The sequence below is a fragment of the Poecilia mexicana genome, unplaced genomic scaffold (genome assembly GCF_051168715.1).
Source record: "Poecilia mexicana isolate PSO_F unplaced genomic scaffold, ASM5116871v1 scaffold_11, whole genome shotgun sequence".
Taxonomy (NCBI): Eukaryota; Metazoa; Chordata; class Actinopteri; order Cyprinodontiformes; family Poeciliidae; genus Poecilia; species Poecilia mexicana.
This window is the reverse complement of record NW_028263380.1, coordinates 22,313,798-22,336,392: the sequence shown is the minus strand read 5'-3', so window position 1 is coordinate 22,336,392 and position 22,595 is coordinate 22,313,798. Positions and strand designations below refer to the sequence as shown.

Here is a 22,595-nt window from a genome sequence, read left to right as displayed (position 1 = left end):
AAGCTGCAGTGACCACAACCACAGCATCAGATACAACAACAGCTGCTCCACAAACAACCACAGCTACTCAGACATCAACCACAGCAGTTCCGACAACGACCACAGCGGCTCCAACAACAACCACAGCTGCAGCAACCACAACCACAGCGGCTCTGAAAACAACCACAGGGGCACCAACAACAACCACAGCTTCTCCAACTACAACCACAGCAACTCCGACAACAACCACAGTAACTCAGACAACAACCACAGGATCTCCAACAACAACCACAGCGGCTCCAACAACAACCACAGGATCTCCAACAACAACCACAGCAGCTCTAACAACAACCACAGCTGCTCCAACATCAACCACAGCTGCTCAGACATCAACCACAGCTGTTCAGACATCAACCACAGGATCTCCAACAACAACCACAGCGGCTCCAACAACAACCACAGGATCTCCAACAACAACCACAGCAGCTCCAACAACAACCACAGCTGCTCCAACATCAACCACAGCTGCTCAGACATCAACAACAGCTGCTCAGACATCAACCACAGCTGCTCAGACATCAACCACAGCGGCTCCAACCACAACTGCAGCGACCACAACCACAGAGGCTCCATCAAAAACAACAGCTGCTACAACTACAACCACAGCTGCTCCAACAACAACCACAGCTGCAGCAACCACAACCACAGAGGCACCAACAACAACCACAGAGGCTCCATCAACAACAACAGCTGCTTCAACTACAACCGCAGCTGTTAAATCAACAACCAAAGCTGCAGTGACCACAACCACAGCATCAGATACAACAACAGCTGCTCCACAAACAACCACAGCTACTCAGACATCAACCACAGCAGTTCCGACAACGACCACAGCGGCTCCAACAACAACCACAGCTGCAGCAACCACAACCACAGCGGCTCTGAAAACAACCACAGGGGCACCAACAACAACCACAGCTTCTCCAACTACAACCACAGCAACTCCGACAACAACCACAGTAACTCAGACAACAACCACAGGATCTCCAACAACAACCACAGCGGCTCCAACAACAACCACAGGATCTCCAACAACAACCACAGCAGCTCTAACAACAACCACAGCTGCTCCAACATCAACCACAGCTGCTCAGACATCAACCACAGCTGTTCAGACATCAACCACAGGATCTCCAACAACAACCACAGCGGCTCCAACAACAACCACAGGATCTCCAACAACAACCACAGCAGCTCCAACAACAACCACAGCTGCTCCAACATCAACCACAGCTGCTCAGACATCAACAACAGCTGCTCAGACATCAACCACAGCTGCTCAGACATCAACCACAGCGGCTCCAACCACAACTGCAGCGACCACAACCACAGAGGCTCCATCAAAAACAACAGCTGCTACAACTACAACCACAGCTGCTCCAACAACAACCACAGCTGCAGCAACCACAACCACAGAGGCACCAACAACAACCACAGAGGCTCCATCAACAACAACAGCTGCTTCAACTACAACCGCAGCTGTTAAATCAACAACCAAAGCTGCAGTGACCACAACCACAGCATCAGATACAACAACAGCTGCTCCACAAACAACCACAGCTACTCAGACATCAACCACAGCAGTTCCGACAACGACCACAGCGGCTCCAACAACAACCACAGCTGCAGCAACCACAACCACAGCGGCTCCGAAAACAACCACAGGGGCACCAACAACAACCACAGCTTCTCCAACTACAACCACAGCTTCTCCGACAACAACCACAACTGCTCCAACTACAACCACAGATGTTAAATCAACAACCAAACCTGCAGCGACCACAACCACAGAGGATGCATCAACAACCGCTGATACAACTGCAACCACAGATGCTCCAACAACAACCACAGCTCCTCAGACATCAACCACAGCTGCTCAGTCATCAACTACAGCTGCTCAGACATCAACCACAGCTGCACAGACATCAACCACAGCGGCTCTGACAACAACCACAGGTTCTCCGACAACCACAGCTGCAGCGACCACAACCACAGAGTCTCCATCAACAACAACAGTTGCTCTAACTACAACTACAGCTGCAGCGACCACAACAACAGAGGCTCCACCAACAACAACAGCTGCTCCAACTACAACCGCAGCTGTTAAATCAACAAGCAAAGCTGCAGTGACCACAACCACAGCATCAGATACAACAACAGCTGCTCCAAAAACAACCACAGCTGCAGCGACCACAACCACAGAGGCTCCATCAACAACAACAGCTGCTACAACTACAACCACAGCTGCTCCAACAACAACCACAGCTGCAGCGACCACAACCACAGAGGCACCAACAACAACCACAGCGGCTCCAACAACAAGCACAGCTGCTCAGACATCAACCACAGCTGCTCAGACATCAACCACAGCTGCCCCAACTACAACCACAGCTGCAGCGACCACAACCACAGAGGCTCCATCAACAACAACAGCTGCTTCAACTACAACCGCAGCTGTCAAATCAACAACCAAAGCTGCAGTGACCACAACCACAGCATCAGATACAACAACAGCTGCTCCAAAAACAACCACAGCTACTCAGACATCAACGACAGCAGTTCCGACAACGACCACAGCTGCTCCAACAACAACCACAGCTGCAGCAACCACAACCACAGCGGCTCCGAAAACAACCACAGGGGCACCAACAACAACCACAGCTTCTCCAACTACAACCACAGAAACTCCGACAACAACCACAGTGACTCCAACAACAACAACAGTTGCTTCAACTACAACCACAGCGGCTCCAACTACAACCACAGCTGTTAAATCAACAACCAACCCTGCAGCGACCACAACCACAGAGGATGCATCCACAACCGCTGCTCAGTCATCAACTACAGCTGCTCAGACATCAACCACAGCTGCTCAGACATCAACCACAGCTGCTCAGATATCAACCACAGCTGCCCCAACTACAACCACAGCTGCAGCGAGCACAACCACAGAGGCTCCATCAACAACAACAGCTGCTTCAACTACAACCGCAGCTGTTAAATCAACAACCAAACCTGCAGTGACCACAACCACAGCATCAGATACAACAACAGCTGCTCCAAAAACAACCACAGCAGTTCCGACAACGACCACAGCGGCTCCAACAACAACCACAGCTGCAGCAACCACAACCACAGCGGCTCCGAAAACAACCACAGGGGCACCAACAACAACCACAGCTTCTCCAACTACAACCACAGCAACTCCGACAACAACCACAGTGACTCAGACAACAACCACAGCGGCTCCAACAACAACAACAGTTGCTTCAACTACAACCACAGCTTCTCCGACAACAACCACAACTGCTCCAACTACAACCACAGCTGTTAAATCAACAACCAAACCTGCAGCGACCACAACCACAGAGGATGCATCAACAACCGCTGCTCCAACAACAACCACAGCTCCTCAGACATCAACCACAGCTGCTCAGTCATCAACCACAGCTGCTCAGACATCAACCACAGCTGCACAGACATCAACCACAGCGGCTCCGACAACAACCACAGGTTCTCCGACAACCACAGCTGCAGCAACCACAACCACAGCGGCTCCGAAAACAACCACAGGGGCACCAACAACAACCACAGCTTCTCCAACTACAACCACAGCAACTCCGACAACAACCACAGTGACTCAGACAACAACCACAGCGGCTCCAACAACAACAACAGTTGCTTCAACTACAACCACAGCTTCTCCGACAACAACCACAACTGCTCCAACTACAACCACAGCTGTTAAATCAACAACCAAACCTGCAGCGACCACAACCACAGAGGATGCATCAACAACCGCTGCTCCAACAACAACCACAGCTCCTCAGACATCAACCACAGCTGCTCAGTCATCAACCACAGCTGCTCAGACATCAACCACAGCTGCACAGACATCAACCACAGCGGCTCCGACAACAACCACAGGTTCTCCGACAACCACAGCTGCAGTGACCACAACCACAGCATCAGATACAACAGCTGCTCCAAAAACAACCACAGCTACTCAGACATCAACCACAGCTGCTCAGACATCAACCACAGCTGCTCCAACTACAACCACAGCTGCAGCGACCACAACCACAGAGGCTCCATCAACAACAACAGCTGCTACAACTACAACCACGGCTGCTCCAACAACAACCACAGCTGCAGCAACCACAACCACAGAGGCACCAACAACAAACACAGCGGCTCCAACAACAAGCACAGCTGCTCAGACATCAACCACAGCTGCTCAGACATCAACCACAGCTGCTCAGATATCAACCACAGCTGCCCCAACTACAACCACAGCTGCAGCGAGCACAACCACAGAGGCTCCATCAACAACAACAGCTGCTTCAACTACAACCGCAGCTGTTAAATCAACAACCAAAGCTGCAGTGACCACAACCACAGCATCAGATACAACAACAGCTGCTCCAAAAACAACCACAGCTGCTCAGACATCAACCACAGCTGCTCAGACATCAACCACAGCTGCTCAGTCATCAACCACAGCTGCTCAGACATCAACCACAGCTGCACAGACATCAACCACAGCGGCTCCGACAACAACCACAGCGGCTCCGACAACAACCACAGGTTCTCCGACAACCACAGCTGCAGCGACCACAACCACAGAGTCTCCATCAACAACAACAGTTGCTCTAACTACAACTACAGCTGCAGCGACCACAACAACAGAGGCTCCACCAACAACAACAGCTGCTCCAACTACAACCGCAGCTGTTAAATCAACAACCAAAGCTGCAGTGACCACAACCACAGCATCAGATACAACAACAGCTGCTCCAAAAACAACCACAGCTACTCAGACATCAACCACAGCTGCTCAGACATCAACCACAGCTGCTCAGCCATCAACCACAGCTGCCCCAACTACAACCACACCTGCAGCGACCACAACCACAGAGGCTCCATCAACAAAAACAGCTGCTACAACTACAACCGCAGCTGTTAAATCAACAACCAAAGCTGCAGTGACCACAACCACAGCTTCTCCAACTACAACCACAGCGACTGCGACAACAACCACAGCGACTCCGACAACAACAACAGCGGCACCAACAACAATAACAGTTGCTTCAACTACAACCACAGCGGCTCTGACTACAACCACAGGATCTCCAACAACAACCACAGCTGCTCAGACATCAACCACAGCTGCTCAGTCATCAACCACAGCTGCTCCAACAACAACCACAGCTGCAGCCACCACAACCACAGCGGCTCCGACAACAACCACAGTTGCTCCAACTACAACCCCAGCTGCTCCAACTACAACCACAGCTTCTCTAACAACAACAGCTGCTCCAACTACGACGACAGCTGCTTCATCAACAACCACAGCAGCTTCAACTACAACCACATCTGCTCAGACATCAACCACAGCTGCTCAGACATCAACAACAGCTGCTCAGACATCAACCACAGCTGCTCTGAAAACAACAACAGCTGCTCCAACTACAACCACAGCTTCTCCAACAACAACCACAGCTGCTTCAACTACAACCACAGCTGCTCCAACAACAACCACAGGATCTCCAACAACAACCACAGCGGCTCCAACAACAACCACAGGATCTCCAACAACAACCACAGCAGCTCCAACAACAACCACAGCTGCTCCAACATCAACCACATCTGCTCAGACATCAACCACAGCTGCTCAGACATCAACCACAGCTGCTCAGACATCAACCACAGGATCTCCAACAACAACCACAGCGGCTCCAACAACAACCACAGGATCTCCAACAACAACCACAGCAGCTCTAACAACAACCACAGCTGCTCCAACATCAACCACAGCTGCTCAGACATCAACCACAGCTGTTCAGACATCAACCACAGGATCTCCAACAACAACCACAGCGGCTCCAACAACAACCACAGGATCTCCAACAACAACCACAGCAGCTCCAACAACAACCACAGCTGCTCCAACATCAACCACAGCTGCTCAGACATCAACAACAGCTGCTCAGACATCAACCACAGCTGCTCAGACATCAACCACAGCTGCTCCAACCACAACTGCAGCGACCACAACCACAGAGGCTCCATCAACAACAACAGCTGCTACAACTACAACCACAGCTGCTCCAACAACAACCACAGCTGCAGCAACCACAACCACAGAGGCACCAACAACAACCACAGCGGCTCCAACAACAAGCACAGCTGCTCAGACATCAACCACAGCTGCTCAGACATCAACCACAGCTGCTCAGACATCAACCACAGCTGCTCAGACATCAACCACAGCTGCCCCAACTACAACCACAGCTGCAGCGACCACAACCACAGAGGCTCCATCAACAACAACAGCTGCTTCAACTACAACGGCAGCTGTTGAATCAACAAACAAAGCTGCAGTGACCACAACCACAGCATCAGATACAACAACAGCTGCTCCAAAAACAACCACAGCTACTCAGACATCAACCACAGCTGCTCAGACATCAACCACAGCTGCTCAGACATCAACCACAGCTGCTCAGCCATCAACCACAGCTGCCCCAACTACAACCACACCTGCAGCGACCACAACCACAGAGGCTCCATCAACAACAACAGCTGCTTCAACGACAACCGCAGCTGTTAAATCAACAACCAAAGCTGCAGTGACCACAACCACAGCTTCTCCAACTACAACCACAGCGACTGCGACAACAACCACAGCGACTCCGACAACAACAACAGCGGCACCAACAACAATAACAGTTGCTTCAACTACAACCACAGCGGCTCTGACTACAACCACAGGATCTCCAACAACAACCACAGCTGCTCAGACATCAACCACAGCTGCTCAGTCATCAACCACAGCTGCTCCAACAACAACCACAGCTGCAGCCACCACAACCACAGCGGCTCCGACAACAACCACAGTTGCTCCAACTACAACCCCAGCTGCTCCAACTACAACCACAGCTTCTCTAACAACAACAGCTGCTCCAACTACGACGACAGCTGCTTCATCAACAACCACAGCAGCTTCAACTACAACCACATCTGCTCAGACATCAACCACAGCTGCTCAGACATCAACAACAGCTGCTCAGACATCAACCACAGCTGCTCTGAAAACAACAACAGCTGCTCCAACTACAACCACAGCTTCTCCAACAACAACCACAGCTGCTTCAACTACAACCACAGCTGCTCCAACAACAACCACAGGATCTCCAACAACAACCACAGCGGCTCCAACAACAACCACAGGATCTCCAACAACAACCACAGCAGCTACAACAACAACCACAGCTGCTCCAACATCAACCACATCTGCTCAGACATCAACCACAGCTGCTCAGACATCAACCACAGCTGCTCAGACATCAACCACAGGATCTCCAACAACAACCACAGCAGCTCTAACAACAACCACAGCTGCTCCAACATCAACCACAGCTGCTCAGACATCAACCACAGCTGTTCAGACATCAACCACAGGATCTCCAACAACAACCACAGCGGCTCCAACAACAACCACAGGATCTCCAACAACAACCACAGCAGCTCCAACAACAACCACAGCTGCTCCAACATCAACCACAGCTGCTCAGACATCAACAACAGCTGCTCAGACATCAACCACAGCTGCTCAGACATCAACCACAGCTGCTCCAACCACAACTGCAGCGACCACAACCACAGAGGCTCCATCAACAACAACAGCTGCTACAACTACAACCACAGCTGCAGCAACCACAACCACAGAGGCACCAACAACAACCACAGCGGCTCCAACAACAAGCACAGCTGCTCAGACATCAACCACAGCTGCTCAGACATCAACCACATCTGCCCCAACTACAACCACAGCTGCAGCGACCACAACCACAGAGGCTCCATCAACAACAACAGCTGCTTCAACTACAACGGCAGCTGTTGAATCAACAACCAAAGCTGCAGTGACCACAACCACAGCATCAGATACAACAACAGCTGCTCCAAAAACAACCACAGCTACTCAGACATCAACCACAGCTGCTCCGACATCAAACACAGCTGCTCCAACTACAACCACAGCTGCAGCGACCACAACCACAGAGGCTCCATCAACAACAACAGCTGCTACAACTACAACCACAGCTGCTCCAACAACAACCACAGCTGCAGCAACCACAACCACAGAGGCACCAACAACAACCACAGCGGCTCCAACAAGAAGCACAGCCTCTCAGACATCAACCACAGCTGCTCAGACATCAACCACAGCTGCTCAGACATCAACCACAGCTGCTCAGACATCAACCACAGCTGCCCCAACTACAACCACAGCTGAAGCGACCACAACCACAGAGGCTCCATCAACAACAACAGCTGCTTCAACTACAACCGCAGCTGTTAAATCAACAACCAAAGCTGCAGTGACCACAACCACAGCATCAGATACAACAACAGCTGCTCCAAAAACAACGACAGATACTCAGACATCAACCACAGCAGTTCCGACAATGACCACAGCGGCTCCAACAACAACCACAGCTGCAGCAACCACAACCACAGCGGCTCCGAAAACAACCACAGGGGCACCAACAACAACCACAGCTTCTCCAACTACAACCACAGCAACTCCGACAACAACCACAGTAACTCAGACAACAACCACAGCGGCTCCAACAACAACAACAGTTGCTTCAACTACAACCACAGCTTCTCCGACAACAACCACAACTGCTCCAACTACAACCACAGATGTTAAATCAACAACCAAACCTGCAGCGACCACAACCACAGAGGATGCATCAACAACCGCTGATACAACTACAACCACAGATGCTCCAACAACAAACACAGCTCCTCAGACATCAACCACAGCTGCTCAGTCATCAACTACAGCTGCTCAGACATCAACCACAGCTGCACAGACATCAACCACAGCGGCTCCGACAACAACCACAGGTTCTCCGACAACCACAGCTGCAGCGACCACAACCACAGAGTCTCCATCAACAACAACAGTTGCTCTAAATACAACTACAGCTGCAGCGACCACAACAACAGAGGCTCCACCAACAACAACAGCTGCTCCAACTACAACCGCAGCTGTTAAATCAACAACCAAAGCTACAGTGACCACAACCACAGCATCAGATACAACAACAGCTGCTCCAAAAACAACCACAGCTGCTGCGACCACAACCACAGAGGTTCCATCAACAACAACAGCTGCTACAACTACATCCACAGAAACTCCGACAACAACCACAGTGACTCAGACAACAACCACAGCGGCTCCAACAACAACCACAGCTGCAGCAACCACAACCACAGCGGCTCCGAAAACAACCACAGGGGCACCAACAACAACCACAGCTTCTCCAACTACAACCACAGAAACTCCGACAACAACCACAGTGACTCAGACAACAACCACAGCGGCTCCAACAACAACAACAGTTGCTTCAACTACAACCACAGCGGCTCCAACTACAACCACAGCTGTTAAATCAACAACCAAACCTGCAGCGACCACAACCACAGAGTCTCCATCAACAACAACAGTTGCTCTAACTACAAATACAGCTGCAGCGACCACAACAACAGAGGCTCCACCAACAACAACAGCTGCTCCAACTACAACCGCAGCTGTTAAATCAACAACCAAAGCTGCAGTGACCACAACCACAGCATCAGATACAACAACAGCTGCTCCAATAACAACCACAGCTACTCAGACATCAACCACAGCTGCTCAGACATCAACCACAGCTGCCCCAACTACAACCACACCTGCAGCGACCACAACCACAGAGGCTCCATCAACAACAACAGCTGCTCCATCAACAACAACAGCTGCTCCAACGACAACGACAGCTGCTCCAACTACAACCAAAGCTGCAGCGACCACAACCGCAGAGGCTCCATCAACAAAAACAGAGGCTCCATCAACAACAACAGCTGCTCCAACTACAGCGACAGCTGCTTCAACAACAAGCACAGCGGCTCCAACAACAACGACAGCTGCACAAACTAGAACCACAGCAGCTCCGACAACAACCACAGCGGCACCAACAACAACCACAGTTGCTCCAACTACAACCACAGCTTCTCCAACTACAACAACAGCGGCACCAACAACAACAACAGTTGCTTCAACTACAACCACAGCGGCTCTGACTACAACCACAGTATCTCCAACAACAACCACAGCTGCTCAGACATCAACCACAGCTGCTCAGTCATCAACCACAGCTGCTCAGTCATCAACCACAGCAGCTCCGACAACAACCACAGCGGCACCAACAACAACCACAGTTGCTCCAACTACAACCACAGCTTCTCCAACTACAACAACAGCGGCACCAACAACAACAACAGTTGCTTCAACTACAACCACAGCGGCTCTGACTACAACCACAGTATCTCCAACAACAACCACAGCTGCTCAGACATCAACCACAGCGGCACCAACAACAACCACAGTTGCTCCAACTACAACCACAGCTCCTCCAACTACAACCACAGCTGCTTCCCCAACAACCACAACTGCTCCAACTACAACCACAGCTGTTAAATCAACAACCACAGGATCTCCAACAACAACCACAGCTTCTCCAACAACAACCACAGCTGCGCCAACAATAACCACAGGATCTCCAACAACAAGCACAGCTGCTCAGACATCAACCACAGCTGCTCAGAGATCAACCACAGCTGCTCAGACATCAACCACAGCTGCAGCAACCACAACCACAGCGGCTCCGACAACAACAACAGCGGCACCAACAACAACCACAGGTTCTCCAACAACAATCACAGCTGCTTCAACTATAACCACAGCTGCAGCAACCACAACCACAGTGACTCAGACATCAACCACAGCTGCTCCAACAACCACCACAGCTGCAGCAACCACAACCACAGCGGCTCCGACAACAACCACAGCGGCACCAACAACAACCACAATTGCTCCAACTACAACCACAGCTCCTCCAACTACAACCACAGCTGCTTCACCAACAACCACAACTGCTCCAACTACAACCACAGCTGTTAAATCAACAACCACAGGATCTCCAACAACAACCACAGCTTCTCCAACAACAACCACAGCTGCTCCAACAATAACCACAGGATCTCCAACAACAAGCACAGCTGCTCAGACATCAACCACAGCTGCTCAGAGATCAACCACAGCTGCTCAGACATCAACCACAGCTGCAGCAACCACAACCACAGCGGCTCCGACAACAACAACAGCGGCACCAACAACAACCACAGGTTCTCCAACAACAATCACAGCTGCTTCAACTATAACCACAGCTGCAGCAACCACAACCACAGTGACTCAGACAACAACCACAGCGGCTCCAACGACAACAACAGTTGCTTCAACTACAACCACAGCGGCTCTGACTACAACCACAGCTGTTAAATCAACAACCAAAGCTGCAGCGACCACAACCACAGAGGATGCATCAACAACCGCTGCTCCAACTACAACCACAGATGCTCCAACCACAACCACAGCTGCTCAGACATCAACCACAGCTGCTCAGTCATCAACCACAGGTTCTCCGACATCAACCACAGGTTCTCCGACAACCACAGCTGCAGCGACCACAACCACACAGTCTCCATCAACAACAACAGCTGCTCCAACTACAACCAAAGCTGCAGCGACCACAACCACAGAGGCTCCATCAACAAACACAGCTGCTCAGACATCAACCACAGTGGCTCCAACAACAACAACAGCGGCACCAACAACAACAACAGTTGCTTCAACTACAACCACAGCGGCTCTGACTACAACCATAGCTTCTCCGACAACAACCACAGCTGCTCCAACTACAACCACAGGATCTCCAACAACAACCACAGCTGCTCAGACATCAACCACAGGGTCTCCAACAACAACCACAGCTACTCAGACATCAACCACAGCTGCTCAGTCATCAAACTCAGCTGCTCAGACATCAACAACAGCTGCTCAGACATCAACCACAGCTGCTCAGACATCAACCACAGCTGCTCTGAAAACAACAACAGCTGCTCCAACTACAACCACAGCTTCTCCAACAACAACCACAGCTGTTAAATCAACAACCAATGCTGCAGCGACCACAACCACAGAGGCTCCAACAACAACCAATGCTGCAGCGACCACAACCACAGAGGCTCCAACAACAACCACAGCTGCACAAACAACAACCACAGGATCTCCAACAACAACTACAGCTGCTCCAACTACAACCAAAGCTGCAGCGACCACAACCGCAGAGGCTCCATCAACAAAAACAGAGGCTCCATCAACAACAACAGCTGCTCCAACTACAGCGACAGCTGCTTCAACAACAAGCACAGCGGCTCCAACAACAACGACAGCTGCACAAACTAGAACCACAGCAGCTCCGACAACAACCACAGCGGCACCAACAACAACCACAGTTGCTCCAACTACAACCACAGCTTCTCCAACTACAACAACAGCGGCACCAACAACAACAACAGTTGCTTCAACTACAACCACAGCGGCTCTGACTACAACCACAGTATCTCCAACAACAACCACAGCTGCTCAGACATCAACCACAGCTGCTCAGTCATCAACCACAGCTGCTCAGTCATCAACCACAGCAGCTCCGACAACAACCACAGCGGCACCAACAACAACCACAGTTGCTCCTACTACAACCACAGCTTCTCCAACTACAACAACAGCGGCACCAACAACAACAACAGTTGCTTCAACTACAACCACAGCGGCTCTGACTACAACCACAGTATCTCCAACAACAACCACAGCTGCTCAGACATCAACCACAGCGGCACCAACAACAACCACAGTTGCTCCAACTACAACCACAGCTCCTCCAACTACAACCACAGCTGCTTCACCAACAACCACAACTGCTCCAACTACAACCACAGCTGCTAAATCAACAACCACAGGATCTCCAACAACAACCACAGCTTCTCCAACAACAACCACAGCTGCTCCAACAATAACCACAGGATCTCCAACAACAAGCACAGCTGCTCAGACATCAACCACAGCTGCTCAGAGATCAACCACAGCTGCTCAGACATCAACCACAGCTGCAGCAACCACAACCACAGCGGCTCCGACAACAACAACAGCGGCACCAACAACAACCACAGGTTCTCCAACAACAATCACAGCTGCTTCAACTATAACCACAGCTGCAGCAACCACAACCACAGTGACTCAGACATCAACCACAGCTGCTCCAACAACCACCACAGCTGCAGCAACCACAACCACAGCGGCTCCGACAACAACCACAGCGGCACCAACAACAACCACAGTTGCTCCAACTACAACCACAGCTCCTCCAACTACAACCACAGCTGCTTCACCAACAACCACAACTGCTCCAACTACAACCACAGCTGTTAAATCAACAACCGCAGGATCTCCAACAACAACCACAGCTTCTCCAACAACAACCACAGCTGCTCCAACAATAACCACAGGATCTCCAACAACAAGCACAGCTGCTCAGACATCAACCACAGCTGCTCAGAGATCAACCACAGCTGCTCAGACATCAACCACAGCTGCAGCAACCACAACCACAGCGGCTCCGACAACAACAACAGCGGCACCAACAACAACCACAGGTTCTCCAACAACAATCACAGCTGCTTCAACTATAACCACAGCTGCAGCAACCACAACCACAGTGACTCAGACATCAACCACAGCTGCTCCAACAACCACCACAGCTGCAGCAACCACAACCACAGCGGCTCCGACAACAACAACATCGGCACCAACAACAACCACAGGTTCTCCAACAACAATCACAGCTGCTTCAACTATAACCACAGCTGCAGCAACCACAACCACAGTGACTCAGACATCAACCACAGCTGCTCCAACAACCACCACAGCTGCAGCAACCACAACCACAGCGGCTCCGACAACAACCACAGCGGCACCAACAACAACCACAGTTGCTCCAACTACAACCACAGCTCCTCCAACTACAACCACAGCTTCTTCACCAACAACCACAACTGCTCCAACTACAACCACAGCTGTTAAATCAACAACCACAGGATCTCCAACAACAACCACAGCTTCTCCAACAACAACCACAGCTGCTCCAACAATAACCACAGGATCTCCAACAACAAGCACAGCTGCTCAGACATCAACCACAGCTGCTCAGAGATCAACCACAGCTGCTCAGACATCAACCACAGCTGCAGCAACCACAACCACAGCGGCTCCAACAACAACCACAGCTTCTCCAACAACAACCACAGCTGCTCCAACAATAACCACAGGATCTCCAACAACAAGCACAGCTGCTCAGACATCAACCACAGCTGCTCAGAGATCAACCACAGCTGCTCAGACATCAACCACAGCTGCAGCAACCACAACCACAGCGGCTCCGACAACAACAACAGCGGCACCAACAACAACCACAGGTTCTCCAACAACAATCACAGCTGCTTCAACTATAACCACAGCTGCAGCAACCACTACCACAGTGACTCAGACAACAACCACAGCGGCTCCAACAACAACAACAGTTGCTTCAACTACAACCACAGCGGCTCTGACTACAACCACAGCTGTTAAATCAACAACCAAAGCTGCAGCGACCACAACCACAGAGGATGCATCAACAACCGCTGCTCCAACTACAACCACAGATGCTCCAACAAAAACCACAGCTGCTCAGACATCAACCACAGCTGCTCAGTCATCAACCACAGGTTCTCCGACATCAACCACAGGTTCTCCGACAACCACAGCTGCAGCGACCACAACCACACAGTCTCCATCAACAACAACAGCTGCTCCAACTACAACCAAAGCTGCAGCGACCACAACCACAGAGGCTCCATCAACAAACACAGCTGCTCAGACATCAACCACAGTGGCTCCAACAACAACCACAGCTGCAGCAACAACAACCACAGCGGCTCCGACAAAAACCACAGCGGCAACAACAACAACCACAGTTGCTCCATCTACAACCACAGCTTCTCCAACTACAACCACAGCGACTGCGACAATAACCACAGCTGCTCCAACTACAACCAAAGCTGCAGCGACCACAACCACAGAGGCTCCATCAACAAACACAACTGCTCAGACATCAACCACAGTGGCTCCAACAACAACCACAGCTGCAGCAACAACAACCACAGCGGCTCCGACAACAACAACAGCGGCACCAACAACAACAACAGTTGCTTCAACTACAACCACAGCGGCTCTGACTACAACCATAGCTTCTCCGACAACAACCACAGCTGCTCCAACTACAAAAACATCTGCTCAGACATCAACAACAGCTGCTCAGACATCAATCACAGCTGCTCTGAAAACAACACCAGCTGCTCCAACAACAACCACACCTGCTTCAACAACAACCACAGACTCTCCAACAACAACCACAGCGGCTTCAACAACAACCACAGCTGCTCAGACATCAACCACAGCTGCTCAGTCATCAACCACAGGTTCTCCGACATCAACCACAGGTTCTCCGACAACCACAGCTGCAGCGACCACAACCACACAGTCTCCATCAACAACAACAGCTGCTCCAACTACAACCAAAGCTGCAGCGACCACAACCACAGAGGCTCCATCAACAAACACAGCTGCTCAGACATCAACCACAGTGGCTCCAACAACAACCACAGCTGCAGCAACAACAACCACAGCGGCTCCAACAAAAACCACAGCGGCAACAACAACAACCACAGCTGCTCCAACTACAACCAAAGCTGCAGCGACCACAACCACAGAGGCTCCATCAACAAACACAGCTGCTCAGACATCAACCACAGTGGCTCCAACAACAACCACAGCTGCAGCAACAACAACCACAGCGGCTCCGACAACAACAACAGCGGCACCAACAACAACAACAGTTGCTTCAACTACAACCACAGCGGCTCTGACTACAACCATAGCTTCTCCGACAACAACCACAGCTGCTCCAACTACAACCACAGGATCTCCAACAACAACCACAGCTGCTCAGACATCAACCACAGGGTCTCCAACAACAACCACAGCTACTCAGACATCAACCACAGCTGCTCAGTCATCAACCACAGCTGCTCAGACATCAACAACAGCTGCTCAGACATCAACCACAGCTGCTCAGACATCAACCACAGCTGCTCTGAAAACAACAACAGCTGCTCCAACTACAACCACAGCTTCTCCAACAACAACCACAGCTGTTAAATCAACAACCAATGCTGCAGCGACCACAACCACAGAGGCTCCAACAACAACCAATGCTGCAGCGACCACAACCACAGAGGCTCCAACAACAACCACAGCTGCACCAACAACAACCACAGGATCTCCAACAACAACTACAGCGGCTCCAACAACAACCATAGCTGCTCAGACATCAACCACAGCAGCACCAACAACAACCACAGTTGCTCCAACTACAACAACAGCTTCTCCAACTACAACCACAGCGACTCCGACAACAACCACAACTGCTCCAACAACAACCACAGCTGTTGAATCAACAACCGAAGCTGCAGCGACCACAACCACAGAGTCTCCATCAACAACAACAGCTGCTCCAACTACAACCACAACTTCTGTAACAACAACAGCTGCTCCAACTACAAAAACATCTGCTCAGACATCAACAACAGCTGCTCAGACATCAATCACAGCTGCTCTGAAAACAACACCAGCTGCTCCAACTACAACCACAGTTTCTCCAACAACAACCACACCTGCTTCAACAACAACCACAGACTCTCCAACAACAACCACAGCGGCTTCAACAACAACCACAGCTGCTCCAACAACAATCACAGCTGCTCCAACAACAAGCACAGCTGTTAAATCCACAACCAATGCTGCAGCGACCACAACCACAGAGGCTCCATCAACAACAACAGCTGCTACAACTACAACCACAGCTGCTCAGACATCAACCACAGCTGCTTCAACTACCACCACAGCTGTTAAATCCACAACCAATGCTGCAGCGACCACAACCACAGAGGCTCCATCAACAACAACAGCTGCTACAACTACAACCACAGCTGCTTCAACAACAAGCACAGCTTCTCCGCCAACAACAACAGCTGCTCCGTCTAAAACCACAGCGGCTCCAACAACAACCACAGCTTCTCCAAAATCAACCACAGCTGCTTCAAATATAACCACAGCTGCTCAGACATCAACCACAGCAGTTCCGACAACGACCACAGCTGCTCAGACATCAACCACAGCTGCTCAGTCATCAACCACAGCTGCTCAGACATCAACCACAGCTGCTCAGACATCAACCACAGATGCTCTGAAAACAACAACAGCTACTCCAACTACAACGACAGCTGCTTCATCAACAACCACAGCAGCTTCATCTACAACCACAGCTGCTCAGACATCAACAACAGCTGCTCAGACATCAACCACAGATGCTCTGAAAACAACAACAGCTGCTCCAACTACAACCACAGCTTCGCCAACAACAACCACAGCTGCTTCAACTACAACCACAGCTGTTAAATCCACAACCAATGCTGCAGCGACCACAACCACAGAGGCTCCAACGACAACCACAGCTGCTCCAACATCAACCACAGCTGCTCCAACAACAACCACAGGATCTCCAACAACAACCACAACTGCTTCAACTACAACCACAGCTGTTAAATCCACAACCAATGCTGCAGCGACCACAACCACAGAGGCTCCAACGACAACCACAGCTGCTCCAACAACAACCACAGGATCTCCAACAACAAACACAGCGGCTTCAACAACAACCACCGCTGCTCCAACATCAACCACAGCTGCTCCAACAACAACCACAGGATCTCCAACAACAAACACAGCGGCTTCAACAACAACCACCGCTGCACCAACAACAACCACAGCTGCTCCAACATCAACCACAGCTGCTCCAACAACAACCACAGGATCTCCAACAACAAACACATCGGCTTCAACAACAACCACCGCTGCTCCAACAACAACCACAGGATCTCCAACATCAACCACAGCTGCTCCAACAACAACCACACCTGATCCAACAACAAGCACAGCTGCTCAGACATCAACCACAGCTGCTCAGACATCAACCAAAGCTGCTCCATCAACAACCACAGCTGCTCCATCAACAACCACAGCTGGTCAAACAACAAGCACAGCTGCTCTGAAAACAACAGCTGCTCCAACTACAACCACAGCTGCTTCAACTACAACCACAGCTGTTAAATCCACAACCAATGCTGCAGCGACCACAACCAGAGAGGCTCCAACAACAACCACAGCTGCTCCAACAACCACAGCTGCTCCAACAACAACCACAGCTGCTTCAACTACAACCACAGCTGTTAAATCCACAACCAATGCTGCAGCGACCACAACCAGAGAGGCTCCAACAACAACCACAGCTGCTCCAACAACCACAGCTGCTCCAACAACAACCACAGCTGCTCCAACTACAAGCACAGCTGCTCAGACATCAACCACAGCTGCTCAGACATCAACCACAGCTGCTCAGACATCAACCACAGCTGCAGCGACCACAACCACAGAGGCTCCATCAACAACAACAGCTGCTACAACAACAATCACAGCTGCTTCAACTATAACCACAGCTGATTCTACTACAACCACAGCTGTTAAATCCACAACCAATGCTGCAGCGACCACAACCAGAGAGGCTCCAACAACAACCACAGCTGCTCCAACAACCACAGCTGCTCCAACAACAACCACAGCTGCTCCAACTACAAGCACAGCTGCTCAGACATCAACCACAGCTGCTCAGACATCAACCACAGCTGCTCAGACATCAACCACAGCTGCAGCGACCACAACCACAGAGGCTCCATCAACAACAACAGCTGCTACAACAACAATCACAGCTGCTCAGACATCAAACACAGCTGCTCAGACACCAACCACAGCTATTCAGACATCAACCACAGCGGCTCCGACAACAACCACAGGTTCTCCGACAACCACAGCTGCAGCGACCACAACCACAGAGTCTCCATCAACAAAAACAGCTGCTCCAACTACAACTACAGCTGCAGCGACCACAACCACAGAGGCTCCATCAACAACAACAGCTGCCCTAACTACAACGACAGCTGCTCCAACTACAACCAAAGCTCCAGCGACCACAACCACAGAGGCTCCATCAACAACCACAGAGGCTCCATCAACAACAACAGCTGCTCCAACTACAGGCACAGCGGGTCCAACAACAACCACAGCTGCTCAGACATCAACCACAGCTGCTCAGACATCAACCACAGCTGCTCAGACATCAACCACAGCTGCTCAGTCATCAACCACAGCTGCTCCAACTACAACCACAGCTGCAGCGACCACAACCACAGAGGCTCCATCAACAACAGCTGCTACAACAACAATCACAGCTGCTTCAACTATAACCACAGCTGCTCAGACATCAACCACAGCTGCTCCATCAACAACAACAGCTGCTCCAACTACAACCACAGCTTCTCTAACAACAGCTGCTCCAACTACAAGCACAGCTGCTCAGACATCAACCACAGCTGCTCAGACATCAACCACAGTGGCTCCGACAACAACCACAGCGGCTCCAACAACAACCAGAGCTTCTCGAACAACAACCACAGCTTCTCCAACAACAGCCACAGCTGCTCCAACAACAAGCACAGCTGCTCAGACATCAACCACAGCTGCTCAGACATCAACCACAGTGGCTCCGACAACAACCACAGCGGCTCCAACAACAACCAGAGCTTCTCGAACAACAACCACAGCTTCTCCAACAACAACCACAGCTGCTTCAACTACAACAACAGCTGCTCAGACATCAACCACAGCTGCTCAGACATCAACCACAGTGGCTCCGACAACAACCACAGCGGCTCCGACAACAACCACAGCGGCTCCAACAACAACCACAGCTTCTCCAACAACAACCACAGCTTCTCAAACAACAACCACAGCTGCTCAGACATCAACCATAGCAGTTCCGACAACAACGACAGCTGCTTCAACTACAACCACAGCTGTTAAATCCACAACCAGTGCTGCAGTGACCACAACCACAGAGGCTCCAACAACAACCACATCTGCTCCAACAACAACCACAGGATCTCCAACAACAAACACAGCGGCTTCAACAACAACCACAGCTGCTCCAACAACAACCACAGCTGCTCCAACAACAACCACAGCTGCTCCAACAACAAGCACAGCTGCTGAGACTTCAACCACAGCTTCTCAGTCATCAACCACAGCTGCTCCAACAACAACCACAGCTGCTCCAACAACAAGCACAGCTGCTGAGACATCAACCACAGCTTCTCAGTCATCAACCACAGCTGCTCCAACAACAACCACAGCTGCAGCGACCACAACCACAGCGGCTCCGACAACAACCACAGCGGCACCAACAACAACCACAGCTTCTCCAACAACAACCACAGCTTCTCCAATAACAATGACAGCTGCTTCAACTATAACCACAGCTGCTCAGACATCAACCACAGCAGTTCCGACAACGACCACAGTGGCTCCAACAACAACCACAGCTGCTCAGACATCAACCACAACAGCTCCAACTACAACCACAGCTGTTAAATCAACAACCAAAGCTGCAGCGACCACAACCACAGAGGATGCATCAACAGCTGCTCCAACTACAACCACAGCTTCTCCAACAACAACCACAGCTGCTGCAACAACAACCACAGGATCTCCAACTACAACCACAGGATCTCCAACAACAACCACAGCAGCTCCAACAACAACCACAGCTGCTCCAACAACAACCACAGCTGCTCCAACAACAACCACAGCTGCTCCAACAACAAGCACAGCTGCTCAGACATCAACCACAGCTGCTCAGACATCAACCACCTCTGCTCAGACATCAACCACAGCTGCTCAGACATCAACCACAGCTGCTCAGACATCAACCACAGCTGCTCCAACTACAACCTCAGCTGCAGCAACCACAACCACAGAGGCTCCATCAACAACAACAGTTGCTTCAACTACAACCACAGCGGCTCTGCCAACAAACACAGCGACTCCGACAAAAACCACAGTGACTCCGACAACAACCACTGCGGCACCAACAACAACAACAGTTGCTTCAACTACAACCACAGCGGCTCTGCCAACAACCACATCTTCTCCGACAACAACCACAACTGCTCCAACAACAACCACAGCTGTTAAATCAACAACCAGAGCTGCAGCGACCACAACCACAGAGGATGCATCAACAACAGCTGCTCCAACTACAACCACAGCTTCTCCAACAACAACCACAGCTGCTCCAACAACAACCACAGGATCTCCAACAACAACCACAGCTGCTCCAACAACAACCACAGGATCTCCAACAACAACCACAGCTGCTCCAACAACAAGCACAGCTGCTCAGACATCAACCACAGCTGCTCAGACATCAACCACAGCTGCTCAGACATCAACCACAGCTGCTCAGTCATCAACCACAGCTGCTCCAACTACAACCTCAGCTGCAGCAACCACAACCACAGAGGCTCCATCAACAACAACAGCTGCTACAACAACAATTACAGCTGCTTCAACTATAACCACAGCTGCTCAGACATCAACCACAGCTGCTCCATCAACAACAACAGCTGCTCCAACAACAAGCACAGCTGCTCAGACATCAACCACAGCTGCTCAGACATCAACCATAGCAGCTTCAACTACAACCACAGCTGCTCAGACATCAACCACAGCTGCTCAGTCATCAACCACAGCTGCTCCAACTACAACCAGAGCTTCTCCAACAACAACCACAGCTTCTCCAACAACAACCACAGCTGCTTCAACTACAACAACAGCTGCTCAGACATTAACCACAGCGGCTCCGACAACAACCACAGCGGCTCCAACAACAACCAGAGCTTCTCCAACAACAACCACAGCTTCTCCAACAACAACCACAGCTGCTTCAACTACAACAACAGCTGCTCAGACATTAACCACAGCGGCTCCGACAACCACCACAGCGGCTCCAACAACAACCACAGCTTCTACAACAACAACCACAGCTTCTCAAACAACAACCACAGCTGCTCAGACATCAACCACAGCAGTTCCGACAACAACGACAGCTGCTTCAACTACAACCACAGCTGCTCCAACAACAAGCACAGCTGCTCAGACATCAACCACAGCTGCTCAGACATCAACCATAGCAGCTTCAACTACAACCACAGCTGCTCAGACATCAACCACAGCGGCTCCGACAACAACCACAGCGGCTCCAACAACAACCAGAGCTTCTCCAACAACAACCACAGCTTCTCCAACAACAACCACAGCTGCTTCAACTACAACAACAGCTGCTCAGACATTAACCACAGCGGCTCCGACAACAACCACAGCGGCTCCAACAACAACCAGAGCTTCTCCAACAACAACCACAGCTGCTCAGACATCAACCACAGCAGCTTCAACTACAACCACAGCTGCTCAGACATCAACCATAGCAGCTTCAACTACAACCACAGCTGCTCAGACATCAACCACAGCAGTTCCGACAACAACGACAGCTGCT

General features: G+C 50.9%; 1 protein-coding gene across 1 annotated transcript in view; it reads left to right on the top strand.

The window, feature by feature from the left end:
• The window catches only part of LOC148156542 (uncharacterized), a 71,727-nt gene that overhangs the window by 33,092 nt on the left and 16,040 nt on the right, over window positions 1-22,595 (top strand). The gene's annotated exons all lie outside the window — the stretch shown is intronic.